The sequence below is a fragment of the Cherax quadricarinatus genome, chromosome 6, assembly GCF_038502225.1.
Source record: "Cherax quadricarinatus isolate ZL_2023a chromosome 6, ASM3850222v1, whole genome shotgun sequence".
NCBI classification, from domain to species: Eukaryota; Metazoa; Arthropoda; class Malacostraca; order Decapoda; family Parastacidae; genus Cherax; species Cherax quadricarinatus.
The window spans coordinates 61,500,700-61,515,814 of record NC_091297.1 but is presented as its reverse complement, the minus strand read 5'-3'; the positions used below and the strand labels follow the sequence as shown (position 1 = coordinate 61,515,814).

The 15,115-nt window shown below is 39.7% G+C and overlaps 1 pseudogene; it reads right to left on the bottom strand.

Moving 5' to 3' along the window:
• LOC138851093 (NADH-ubiquinone oxidoreductase chain 5-like) overlaps window positions 1-13,322 on the bottom strand; it is a 76,988-nt pseudogene extending 63,666 nt beyond the window's left edge.
• Between the last annotated feature and the right edge of the window lie 1,793 nt (window positions 13,323-15,115).

The window sequence follows — 15,115 nt, the reverse complement described above, 5'->3', positions numbered from 1 at the left end:
ATTAAGAGAACTTGAGGAAAGAGAAAAGGATCGCCAGTTCGAAAAATCTCGCCTTGAATTAGAGAATAAAAAGTTAACTTTTACACAACAACAATTAGAGGAAGGAGTAATGGAACAACGTGCAGTCAGTGCACATATTCCAACACCTAATTTACCTCCCTTCACAGAGGGGGAAGACATAACTTCTTACATTATCAGGTTTGAAAATACCGCTACCCTCTGTGAATGGCCTGCTGACACCTGGGCTACCAGGTTAGGAATGTTATTTTCTGGTACAGCCTTAAATATCTATGCAACTTTGTCGCAGGATATCATATGTAATTATAACCTACTGAAAAAGGCAATCCTTAAAGCATATCAAAAAACCACTAATTCTTACAGGAAAGATTTCAGGTATGCCACCTTACAGCCTGGCAAGAACTTTCAACAGTTACAGGTAACACTCTTTCGTTTGTTCGACTTTTGGATAGAGAGTTCAGGAATTGATCACAGTTATGAATCTCTTCGAGACTTCATGGTTGCTGACCAGTTCCTGACAGCTCTTCCTCACCAGATACGAACATTCATTAGAGAACATAACCTGATTAAAGCTGAGGAAGTTGCTGAGGCTGCTGACCTGTATGCTGAGGCTCACAATTCCTATAAAGACCTAAAGGGATCGAACCCTAAGGGCAAGGGTTCATCAGACCTTAAGAAATCAAAGCCTCTAGTGGAAAGTAAAATGACTTATTTTATTCCTGTTTGTCATTTGTGTGGTGTTAAGGGACATAAAGGTCCAGATTGTCCTAAAAAGGTCCAAAAAGTTGGAAGATGTTTTAAAGACTGTAATGACCAAGCACCCTTCTGTTCAGGAACAGTTAATGGACTTAATGTATCTACCATTTTACGAGACACTGGATGCACATGTATAGTAATTTCTGATAAGCTGTTCCTTAATCTTAAAGAAACTCATTCCTCTACTATACTTTCAGACTACTTGGGCCGTACAGACACTTTTCCTACCATCCGTTGTTACATTAGGTCTAAATGGTTCACAGGTTGGTCTGAAGCCGTACTAGCTCCCATCACTTCTTGCTCCGTACTAATAGGTAATGTTAAAGGTGCCATTCTTCCTTTCATCACCAAAGATGGATACAAGTGTTTCAGATCCTCTTCTTGTAGAGTCGGAGAAGCCCCTCGAAAGTTCAGATGAGACAATGTCTCGTGATATTCATGTGGGATTAAAAACCAGTGATGCTACTCTCGAAAGCGAGGTAGTAGGATCACCGGTTCACTTGTTAGATGAAAGTGAAGGTATCACCTCCGATACCATAAATGTCTTGACTAGGGCTCAGATCAAAGCCCATGCTTCCCCTACTGTCCATCCTTTGATTTTCCCCTGACTTTAAGCCTTTAGATATATCGAAGGACTCCTTTGTCAATTTACAACGTAATTGCCCTTCTCTTCAGAATTGCCATAATGCCGCTAAACAAAATCAAGTGATCCAAAGGAAAAACTTTTCATATAAATTTGAATATATAAAAGGTATCTTGTACAAGTCAGTATTCAAATTAAATTCAGATGAGATAGACTATTCCATCTTAGTTGTTCCAAGTCAATGCAGAGAGACTGTTCTTAAAATGGCTCATGACCTGCCAGTGGCCGGACATTTCTCGCATCGTAAAACTTTAAATAAAATTAGGGAAACCTATTTTTGGCCTAAAATGTCCTCAGATGTCACTACTTATTGTAGATCGTGTAAAGTTTGCCAACTGTCATCCTCCCGAGGTACCAGGCGAGTACCTATGGTCAAAATGCCAGTCTTTACGGTACCTTTTGAAAGAGTAGCTATTGACATCGTTGGTCCTTTATCTCCACTTTCATCTGGGGGACATAGATATATATTAACATTAGTTGATTATGCTTCGACTTTCCCTGAAGCCGTTCCCTTAAAGACCATAACTACTACAGAGGTGGCTGAAGCCCTTTTGTCCATCTTCTCCAGAGTGGGCATCCCTAGAGAAATTTTGTCTGACCGTGGGACACAATTCACATCTGACTTAATGCAACATCTATACCAACTTCTGGGAGTGAAGCCTCTCTTCACCACACCCTATCATCCCAATAAGACAACTGAAGAATGTAAGGTGTGCGTAATTGACACCTCTAACTTAGACTATGATGAAGAACTACATGACTTGGTGACTCTTGACCACTCGGACGCAACCAACATTAATATTAATGAATCTTTGCATGACCATAAGAGACATGAACTACTTCAGTGTGTGAGTAACTTTTCAGACGTCTTTACTGATATTCCAGGTGTTACCTCCACGGTAGTCCATAAGATTGACTTAGTGACGGACAATCCTATCAAACGGAAATTATACCCAGTTTCAGTTCACCTTAGGGATGCATTTGACCGAGAGGTAGACAAATTATTAAAACTAAAGATCATTGAACCTTCAGTATCTTCATATTGCTCACCAGTAGTCATGGTTAAGAAGGCGGATAATTCATATAGACTTGCTATTGACTTCAGAGGCCTTAATGCTATAACTCGGTGGGATGCTGAGCCTATGCCCTTAATAGATAGCGATCTACACAAATTTTATGACTCTTCCTTCTTTTCAGAGATTGATATTGTGCAGGCATATCATCAGGTAATGTTAGATCCTTCTTCTAAGCAGTACACCGCTTTTCCTACACACCAAGGACTGATGCAGTATAGAACTATGCCCTTCGGTTTGGTAACTGCCTGTGCTACCTACGTGAGACTGATGAGAAAGGTCTTGGGTAATATGCCAAATGTTTCAGTTTATTTTGATAACATTTACGTAATGACATCTACGTGGGGCAAACATATCCAAACATTAACATCAGTTTTGCATAGGTTACGCTCACATGGCCTCACTGCCAAGCCGAAGAAATGCTTCCTTGGGTATAACAAGATTAGATATCTTGGACTGATACTTTCTAATAACTCTCTGCAGCCTCTCCCCAGTAAGATCAAAGCTTTATTAGAATTTAAATTCCCCAAAACCAAGAAGCTCATGCGAAGCTTTCTTGGTTCTGTAAATTTTTATGCACGGTTTATCCCGAACCTTACTGATCTTACAGGCATCTTATCCGACTTCCTTAAAAAGTCTGTGAAGAAACCTCTTGAACTTTCCGACGTAGCTCGGGATGAGTTTAATGAGATTAAAAGTATCTTTTCGAAAGACCCTATACTTAAGATTCCTGATATTAATAAAACATTTTGTTTGAGAACTGATGCCTCCAATACTGGCTTAGGTGCGGTGTTATTACAATACCATGATGGTACTCCCTTCCCTGTATGCTTCCTAAGCCCGAAACTCCTTCCTGCAGAAACAAGATACTCCACAATAGAAAAGGAATGTTTAGCCCTTATGTGGGGTATCTCCAAACTTAAATTTTATTTGCTGGGAAAAGAATTCATTTTAGAAACAGACCACAAACCTTTGATATACCTAGAAACTTTTAAGGGAACCAACAGTCGCCTCTTGAGGTAGACATTGGCACTCCAGGCTTTTAAGTTCCATATTGTGTATATCAATGGTTCATCCAATTATTTCTCTGACTGGTTAAGTCGTGACAGTCAGTAGAAGATTTGTTGCCTTAAGCGTCTTCCACATGTTAGAACTTTTTCCTCACCTATTCTTCTTATACTCCTTGACTATAAGTCTTGGTATGGGGGAGTGTGAGGGAAAAGTTCAATAGATAGGAGTAGTGATATAGTAACAATAGTTTCATTGCCGGCTACTAGTTAAGGTAGGGTAATTCAAGCTCCCGTTTTTTCCACCTTTTTTCCCCCTCCCTGAAAGTGATAGTTTGACTGCCGGCTGCTTGTTAAGGTAGGGTCAGTCTAGCTCTCGCTATCCCTTTCCCTCCCTCTTCCCCCCCCCCCGAAAGGTGACGTGTGGGGCTCCGGTCAAACAGTAAATCACTCGACTCACAGCTCCCAACACTACTGTAAGTACATGCCTGCCTTGTATTCTAGTGGATTTATTGGTTAAAAGCTTCACTTTTGACCAATAATAAACTTAGTCCTTTCAGTCTTGCTCTAGGTTGACTGTTGTAAAAATCACCACGTCTTTTGAGTATTGTACACTGCCATGGAGAGTGATTATTTAAGCAGTGGGTAACCTGTCTATCTTTTCAGCTTGGATGACAGTGAGGGTCACCTGTCAATCAACGAGAAGAACAGGAGAAGGACTAACGTCCAGAGACTTCCCCATTTTGCATTTAAGTACCTGTGCACCTGTATGAAATTGCAGGACGTAACCCCTCATCATTGCAGCGGTAAAGAACCTGCTTTCCTGTCATCGGGATAGAATACTCACTGGTATACTGTGAAGAACTAGCCAGTGGATGGTCACCAACACCTGCGACCCCCCCCCCACCCCATCATCAGCAACGGCTACGATTTCAACAACAGTGTCACCAACACCAGACACTCCTGTAGATATTAGCGTTGAGTTCAAATGTTATTTTATTCATTTCATTTTTCATTTTTCTTTCAAATAGGATATACCGTGCATGTTTTATTGTTTTATGTTTGATTTAATAAATAATAGTGTTTATCTTTGTGAATTATTATTTCTTTTTCTATTCATTAATTTTCCTGAGGAGGAGCCAGCCTACCTATTGTACTTTAGCTCACTCTAGCTCAAAACATAGACTCCACAAAAGTCATTATTAGACCTTAGTGCAATTACAAGTGAGAGTCTTGTTCTATTTTTAATTTGTATTTTTATATTACTAGTTTATACCTAGTTGTACTTTAGTTCATTCCAGCACAACACACAGACAACATCAACTTCATTATGTGTAGTAGTGACTATACCCTACATGACCAAAATACTCTAGCTATATACTTGTCCAAACTTCCAACCACTACAGATATCAGTAGTAGAACTCAACACACAACTCAGGATATAAATAACCATAATTCTAAACCTAGAAGATGATTGATCACGTTGACCCTGATCTAAACCTCCATAATCTGACACCCAATCAAAACCTATTGGAAAGTAACTGCCTTTATTACACAGCATCACAAGCCACCACTATCCTAAACAATGCTAAAAGTCTATCAGTACTTAACTACAACATCAGGTCCTTAAGCAAACACTATGATGACCTCCTAGCACTCCTTGAATCACTAAAGACACCCTTCTCCTGCATTATTCTTACTGAGACCTGGCTTAAGCAGGACACAATAGATATCTACCCTCTACCAGGATACACAGCAATTCACAACTGCCGAACAAACCAAGTTGGGGGTGGTACTGCAATCTATTACTCTAACCAATTATCTTGTCTTAGCACCACTTGCTTTAGTGATGAATATGGGGAATACATTTTTGCTAATTTTACTGTAAAAAACCTTAAGACGCCTATAACAATCGGTGCCATTTACCGGATACCTCGCACAAACATCCCAAATTTCAGTGAGAAATTAAAGTCACTAATAACAAACAGACAAATGAATAAGCACCACCTTCTCTTAGCTGGAGACTTCAACATCAACCTTGGCTTACTAGATGATCAGCCTGTAACTGATTTCATCAACAATATGAACAACACACTTCTCATACCAACAATAACTAAACCAACCAGGCTCACTGAGACAAGTGCAACCATAATAGACCACATATGGACCAATATACTAGCCCCCCTTAAATCAGGGATAATCACAGATAGCACTACAGACCACTACCCTACCTTCCTCCTGACAAACATTAGTAAACCACCACTTGAATACAACAAAGTCTCATTTAGACTCCATGACGAGGCCTCAGTAAGGAAGTTCACAGCTGACCTAGAGACTGTTGATTGGCCTACAGAATTCTCCAAGGCCAATGGTATTGATGACTGGACAGACATCTTTCTTAACAAATTACTTAGACTATACAACAAACATTGTCCTATAAAAACAAAACAGATCACAAACAAACGGCTTGGTTGCCCATGGCTAACCAGCACCATTCTGAAATCCATAGACAAGAAACACCAATATGAAAAGCAATATAGACAGGGCTTAATACACAAAGATACTCTTAAACACTATTCATCAGCTCTCACCAAAGTAATAAAAAAAGCCAAACAACTATACTACTCCAGTAGATTCACAGACACTAGAGGAGATATAAAAAAGACCTGGAAAACACTCTCTCAGATTCTAGGGACCCACAAACTGAGAAAAACCAAGAATATTGTCCTAACTAAACCTAATGAAACACCACTACATCCCACTGACACAGCTAACAAGATAAACGACTTCTTCTCAAACATAGGATCTAATCTCGCCAGTAAAATCCCACATACCAATGCCCATGCCGGGGACTACCTAGATGGTAATTTCCCTAATTCCTTCTATCTTGCACCAACTGAGCCCACGGAAGTCATTGGGATCATAAAGTCGCTTAAAAATAACTCGGGGAATCTGTCTCATGTCCCACCATTACTGAACAAGCGAGCGACCCATGTCCTTTCGCAGGCTATTTCATTACTTTCTAACAAGTCAATAGAGACTAGCACCTTCCCGAAACTACTCAAGATGGCAAGGGTTACACCAATACATAAAGGTGGTGACCCTACAGACTTAAACAACTATAGGCCAATATCTAACTTACCATTGCTATCCAAAATCTTTGAGAAACTCGTGTACAAGAGACTGTATTCATTTATAACGGCTCAAAACATACTCAACCCCTGCCAGTTTGGATTCAGGAAAAATAAAAGCACTAATGATGCAATCATAAAAATGCTAGATCTGCTTTACACAGCATTGGAAAATAAGGAATATCCACTAGGAATTTTTATTGACCTAAGAAAAGCTTTTGACACAGTAAACCACCAAATCCTACTCCACAAACTTGACCACTACGGTATAAGAGGCCATGCGCTTGCTTATTTAAAATCTTACATTATTAATAGGTATCAGTACGTCACCATTAAAGACACAGCATCAGCAACACGGCCACTTGATACTGGAGTTCCGCAGGGAAGTGTCCTTGGTCCCCTGCTCTTCCTCATATACATCAATGACCTTCCAAACGTATCCCAACACCTGAAACCCATTCTCTTTGCTGATGACACGACTTATGTCATCTCTCACCCTAATCTTGCCACCCTCAACACCATTGAGAATGAGGAGCTGATTAAAATATCGACTTGGATGACAGCCAATAAACTTACGCTTAACACTGACAAAACTTACTATATTATGTTTGGTAGCAGAGCAGGAGATGCACAAATTAACATTAAGATTGACAACACTCTAATTACCAGAAGTAATGGGGGAAAATTCCTAGGCTTATACCTTGACAACAACCTGAATTTCAGCACCCATATCCAGCATATAGCCAAAAAAGTATCCAAAACGGTTGGGATCCTCTCCAAGATACGATACTACGTGCCGCAAAATGCCCTTCTCACATTATACCACTCACTTATTTATCCATACCTCACCTATGCTATTTGTGCTTGGGGATCAACTGCAGCAACACACCTAAAGCCAATAATAACCCAACAAAAAGCTGCAGTAAGAATAATCACTAAATCCCATCCCTGGCAGCACACCCCCCCCACTCTTCAAAGATCTAAACTTACTCCCAGTTCAGTACATCCACACTTACTACTGTGCAATCTATATCTACAGGGCCTTAAACTCTAATATCAACCTTGACCTAAAACGCTTTCTTGATAGTTGTGACAGAACCCACAGGCATAACACCAGACACAAACATCTCTACGACATTCCCCGTGTCCGACTAAACCTTTACAAAAATTCAATGTATGTCAAAGGCCCTAAAATCTGGAATACCCTACCTGAGAACTCTAGAACTGCAGACACATTCATCACCTTCAAAACTACCATTAGAAAACATCTTATCTCCCTGATACACCCCGTCAACTAACTACACGAATACCACCTGGTGGTTCACACTTACACTCGCTCACTCATTTGACCATAAACAGAAATATTAATCTCAGTCTTAAAATAATGAATCCTGTGATACTCCAATACTGAAACTATATACTGTGCCAAAACAAAAGCATTCACATTGCTAAACTCATAAACTAGTATTTAGTCACTTAGCCATAATACCAACTTACCTCATAATTTGTAATATTTTACAATTAAGAATAAAACTAAGTATGCCCGAAATGCCTAGCCATGCTAAGCGTTCTAGTGGTACACTCTGTAATCACAATTTTACTACATGTAAACCAAACAATAACCAAATTTCTGTAAACTCAGCATTGTAATCCTTATAGAGAATAAACTTTGAGTAATACTGTCTGAAGTTGTTACAGGGCTGAGTAAGCCTTCACCCAATGTGACAGGAAATCTTAAGTCTAGTGACTTTCTTGATAGGGTTCAGGATTGCTTTTTAAAACAGTTTGGGACAGAACGAACTAGAGGAAACAACCTGCTTGACTTCGCTCTTGCCAACAAATAATCACTAATTAATCGTCTTGAGGTTAATGATGAGCTTCGGGAAAGTGATCACAAATCACTTAATTTCCAAGTAGGAAAATTATATCTAACAAAAATGATCCCAAGTGGATAAACAGATTAAACATCCCATTGGTCAAAAGAGAGGCATATATAGGCGTACCAAAAGAGGGAAAGGACAATAAAAAATCAATATATATTCAGTCAAAGAGATATATAAAAAAAGAGAATAAGAAGAGCAAAAAGGGATTATGAGGCTAAGGTCGCAAGGCATTCGAAAACTAACCTAAAAGGGTTCGTTCAGGTATACAGAAGTAAGATTAGGGACAAAATAGGCCAACTTAAGAGTAACTCTGGTCAGATCACTGACAGTGATAAGGAAATGTGGGAACTTTTCAACACTTACTTCCTCTCAGTTTTTACTCAGGAAGATACTAGCAAAATTCCAGAAATAATAAATGATGTAGAACAGGACGATAATAAACTATGCACGATAGCAGTAACTACTGACATGTTCTCAGACAAATAGAGAAATTAAAGCAAACAAATCCCCAGGCCCTGAAAACTGTTTGCAAGAGTTTTAAAGGAATGTAAAGAGGAACTTAGCATACTTTTGGCTAATCTTTTCAATATATCACTGCAAACTGGCATAGTACCAGACAAGTGGAAAATGGCAAATGTAATACCTACTTACAAGGCAGGTGACAGGTCCTTAGCTTCGAACTATAAATCAATAAGCCTTACCTCCATAGTGGGAAAGTTTATGGAATAAATAATTACCGAAGCAATTCGTAGCCATCTTGAAAGGCATAAATTGATTAATGAATCTCAGCACACGGTTTTACTAAGGAGCGTTCCTGTCTTACGAATTAACTAACTTTTTCACTAAGGTATTTGGGAGGTAGATCATGGTATTGAATATAGTATTGTGTATATGGACTTCAATAAGGCTTTCGATAGAGTTCCACATCATAGGCTATTGGGGAAATCTAAGGCACACGAAATAGGAGAATTTTTTTTCCTGGGTAGAGGCATGGTTGACAAATAGGCAGCAGAGAGTTTGCATAGATGGGGAGAAATCAGAATCGGGTACGTCACAAGCGGTGTTCCACAGGGGTTAGTGTTGGGCCAGTTGTTGTTTACAATTTACATAAACGACATAGATGAGGGAATCAATAGTGACATAAGCAAATCTGCTGATGACACCAAAATAGGCCAGCCAATTCATTCTAATGAGGAAATTAGAGCACTCCAGGATGATTTGAATAAACTGATGCAGTGGTCGGAGAAGTGACAGATGCAGTTTAATTAATATAGACAAATGCGAAGTTCTAAATATTGGACAGGAAAATAACCATGCCACACATATAAACTAAATAATGTTAATCTTAATATTACCGATTGCGAAAATGATTTAGGAGTTCTGGTTAGCAGTAATCTGAATAAAGTTAACAGAATCCTTGGCATCATATCAAGAAGTATAAATAATAAAAGTCCTCAGGTTGTTCTTCAGCTCTACATATCTTTTGGTTAGGACTCATTCAGATTATGCTGCGCAATTCTGTTCACCGTATTAGAGAATGAATATAAATGCACTGGAAAATATACAGAGGAGGATGACAAAGTTGATCCCATGTATCAGAAATCTTCCCTATGAGGATAGACTGAAAGGCGTAAAATTAGGGGAGGGGATATGATTGAGGTGTATGAAAGGAAAACAGAAATAAATAAAGATGTAAATTACATGCTAAAAATATCTAGCTTAGACAGAACTCGGAGCAATGTCTTTAAGTTGAAAAAAATCAGAATCAGGAAGGATATAGGAAAGCAGTGGTTTGGTAATAGAGTTGTGGATGAGTGGAACAAACTCCCGAGTGGCGTCATTGAAGCTAAGACATTGTGTAGTTTTAAAAATGCGTTAGATAAATACAAGAGTGGGTGTGGGTGAGTGTGAGTTGAACTAGACTAGCTTGTGCTACTAGGTCAGATGCCATGCTCCTTCCTTAAGTGAATGTGACCTGACCCGACCTGATTAGGTTAGGGCGTTGACTAAAGCCAGTAGGAGAATTGGACCTGCCTCGCATGGGCCAGTGGGCCTCCTGCATTGTTCCTTCTTTCTTATGTTCTTATGTTCTTACTTGAACATGTGGTTAATGTCCGACTGGAGTCTTGCAGTGTCTTCGATGGAGGACACTGTCATGGAAATTCGGGTGTCATCAGAAAAGGAAGACACGGCTTACATCTCTGTCACTCTGTTACATAAGGATGAGGAATAGAATAGTCTGTGTATACTACATCTGCATTTTGTTTATCCTCTATAAATCATCCAGGACCTTCTCATAGTGGTCCAGTAGCTGGGACAGGCAGGAGTGACCTGCTCTAAATCCGTGTTGCCCTGGGTTGTGTAAGTGATGGGTATCTAGGTGGTTGGTGATCTTGCTTCTTGAAACCCTTGGAAGATTTTTTTGATATGGAATGTTTGTGCTATCGGTCTGTAGTTGTTTGCAACTTCTTTACTGCCACCTTTGTAGAGTGGGGCTATGTCTGCTGTTTTTAGTGAGTGTGGGATGGCCCCTGTGTCCATGCTCCGTCTCCAAAGAATGCTGAAGGCACGTGACAGGGGCTTTTTGCAGTTCTTGACGAACATGGGGTTCCACGAGTCTGGACATGGGGCAGAGTGCATGGGCATGTCATTTACTGTCATTTCAAAATCTTGTGGTGTTAGGATAATATCAGAGATTTCTGAGATGACTAAATTTTGGGTTTCGTTCATAAAGAATTCAATTAGATTGTCGATCCTTAGTGTGGTTATCGGCTCACTGAACACTGAGTCGTACTGGGACTTCAGTATCTCACTCATTTCTTTGCTGTCATCTGTGTACGTCCCATCTTGTCTAAGCAAGGGCAAAGTACTTTATGTTGTTTTACTCTTAGATTTTGCATTAGAGAAGAAGTATATATTTTTTTAAATTTTCTTTATGACTTTTAGTTCTTCCTGAGATTCTTGTCTCCTGTAAGATTCCTTAAGCTTAAGTTCGATGTTTGCTATTTCTCTGACCAGTGCCTCCCTTCCTATTTCAGACATATTGGCCCCTCTCAGCAGCTCTGTGACTCTTCGCCTTGGTCTGTATAGAGAGCGTCTCTCTCTATATTACATCTGCTCTTTCTTTTCTTCAATGGAATGTGCCTTGAGCAGACCTCCAGAGCCACAGAGTTATTTTTTTCTAGGCAAAAGTTCTGATCTGTGTTGTTTAGGATATCTTCCCAGCTTGTTTCATTTAGGACATAGTTAACTTGTTGCCATTGTATATTTTTGTTATTGAAGTTGAATTTTGTGAAGACTCCCTCATGACTGATCACATTTTTGCTGATCAGGAACCCTGTCTGTACCTCTATTATGTTGTGATCTAAGTGTATTGTCTTTGATATGGTTATATTAAGTATCAGATCGTCGTTTTTAGTTAAGGTGAGGTCCAATGTATTTTCTAGTCTTGTAGGCTCTAATATATACTGGTTTAAAGTAAATTTGGTGCAGAGATTTAATAACTCAAGTGTGTGTGAATTTTTATCTGAGCTGCCTCCTGGGGTGATCTCTGGTAAAATATTATTTACACACTCCTCCATTTTAGGTATCTCAAGTTGAGATCTCCCAGTAACAAGATGTTTGGGGCAGGAATTGGGAGATTTTCCAGACAGTGGTCAATTTTCAAAAGCTGTTATTGAAATTGCTGGGAAGTTGCGTGCGGAGACTTGTATACAACAACAATGACGAGGTTTGGTTTTCAATCTTTTCTGCCAAAACTTCAACTACATCATTTGAGGTGCTTAGTAGTTCTGAGCAAATGAGCGAATCTGTGACGTACAAGCCAATCCCCCCTTGTTGCCTGTTTAATCTGTCACATTTAAATAGGTTATAACCTGGGATCCACATTTCGTTGTCAAAATGATTCTTTATGTAGGTGTCTGTGAGAGCTGCAAACATTGCAATTAAATCTGTGAGCAGTTCCTTGATGTAGGAAATTTTGTCATTTATTGATGACTTTAAACCCTATATGTTTGCAAAGATAAATGTCGTTATATTGATGGAATTTAAGGGGGGGGGTTATTTGCTGGCTTTAATATCTGTTATTCTGGAGTGAAGGCCAATGACTGTGTCTCTGCTCCAGAAATGTTTTCAGTTGGTGTAAGATTCCTGTCATTTCTTGCCAGTCTTTTTTCCTTCCTGGCACTAATAAACCTCCTTCTGTGGAGAGGTTATGGCTCCCCTCTTTTGTTTCCCATAGTCTGGCTGGTCTGTCTTCTTGTCCCTTTTAGATGATGTGCCTGGCAGTATATGTTGTAGCATTTTCTTTCATGGAGTGATGAAGGACACATTTTGGGGTGAAAAAAGTTACAGGAAGGGGAGTTGCACCCTCCTGTTGTCATGTGGATGTGGCATTTATTAGAATGGTCAAAGCTGCATGTCCCACCTGTTTTACCAGATATTCCATGTCTGCAGATAACCAAGGCATAGAATTTTCATAGATTGGAATTTTGTTTGATAGGATTTGTTGTGGCTGCCTTCCGAGCTGGTGCATTTTTTTCTGTTTACCCACTACCTACCACCCCTATATGGACATCAGTGCTTCCACCAGTTTTTACTGACAATGTGTCAACACTATTCCCCGAGGCATCATCCCCTTTTGTTCCATCTCCAGCAGTATTGCTACTTTGAATCTCTGTAAATTGAGTAAGGTTGTCTTTACCTGTTTCATCACCAAGGCCAGCATCTCCAATAGGTGTGTTGCCCTCTAGGACAACACTAGCACCCTCTGGAGCACTGTCTTCCAAGACGGCCCCATCCAACACACCCATTTTATTTTCTCAGCTGTCATAATGGGCTGACATGTCTCTCAAGAAGGATATTTTATTGGTGTTCTTTTAGTATTAATGTAATTTTCTCATACAGGTGTATCTCCTTTGGGGAGACCCAAAAACATTTCTTTGATTTTATATCAAAAGTGGTCACTGGTTTAAAGTTCCTGCACGACCCATGGGACCATTTACCACAGAGATTGCATGCAATCCAGGCATGTCTTCGTCTGTTATCCTTTCTGCAGACTACACAGATTTTCATGGTGGTGGTCACTTACAACACTTAACAGTGTTTAACAGTTCTTTAACAGTTCGTCTGGGTAGGCTGGCTAGGAGAGGCTTGTTATATAAAACATTACATTCATATGATTGGCTGAACCATGGTACTGATTTAACAATGGGGCCCCCTGAATCCTTCGCACCTGGTTCACTGGTTGGGAGGTAGCCTATATGAGTGTGTGTACATACACTGAATAAAGGTGATGTACTCTTTGCATGCCACACCCCCACCCCAAAAGGGCCAGGACTACACTTCCACCTCCATGGGTAAAGTGCAACCATGGCACAGTACAATAATAGGACTACCGTTCCTATCAACTATCCAACTCATTAGATAGAGCTCAACTTTTCTTGAGACATAAGCCAAACTCTGAACTTAGAGTAACAAGCAGACAATTGGGTTAACGTAGGTCCAATACACCTGTGGACAGTAGAAGAATATTCCCTCATTAAAAAAAAACAATATCATTTAAATATTAAGTATATACAAAAGGGGGAAAAAAGAGCTATTTTTTACCCATAGTCCCTAACACATCCTAACCTAATAAAATTTAATCTTTCAATTCTAGAAAGAATATCAGCCAGCTTGTTATCGTTGCCTGCTATATGCAATATTTTAATGTTGTAGGGTTGCAGCCTGAGACTCCACCACATGAGTCTCGTGTTGTGGTTCTTCATTTTATACAGGTAAACCAGAGGGTTGTGATCACTGTGACCACGTGAGATGACTGGCCCACATAGACTTCAAAATGTTCTAATGACAATATCAGTGTGAGGGCTTCTTTTTCAATTGTGGAGCAGGCTCTCTGTTGAGGTTGGTATTTGGCAGAGTATTAAGCCACAGGCTGCAACTCATCTTCCCCAGGTTACAGAAGTACTGAGAAATCCGGAGACAGAAGAATAGGTGCAGTACAAAGAATGAGTTCTGCCTTAGCAAAAGCTTTTTGACATTGTGAGGTCCAAAGGAAACTGGATTTATGACTGGTAAGTGATGTTAGAGGGGCTACCACATTTACAAAATACTTACAGAATCTTCTATAAAATCTTACCATACCTTGGAAACATTGGAGGGATTTCCTATTATGACATACTGGATAATTTTTAATGGCAAGAGTTTTAGCAAATTTAGGGACCACTTTGCCACTACCTACTTCAATGGCCCAAAAAATTAACAGTAGACTGGCCAAAGAATGACTTGGATAAGTTGACGGTTAAGTGAAAACTCTAAAAAGTCTCAAAGAGAGCCTTAAGCCTAAACATGTGTTAGTCCCAAGTGTCTGACACCACTACAATATCATCTAGGTAAGTGGCCATGCTTTCAAGTCCTTTAATAGTCTCATGGATCAGTTTTTGGAATGATGATGGCAAGTTTTTCATTCCAAAGGGGATCACTGTATACTGACAATGACCTGGAATTATGAAGTCAGAGATTTCCTTCGCCTTACCTGTTGCAGGTCCCTGATAGTAACCTTTAAGTAGGTCAATTTTAGACACAAAAGTAGCCTTACCCACAA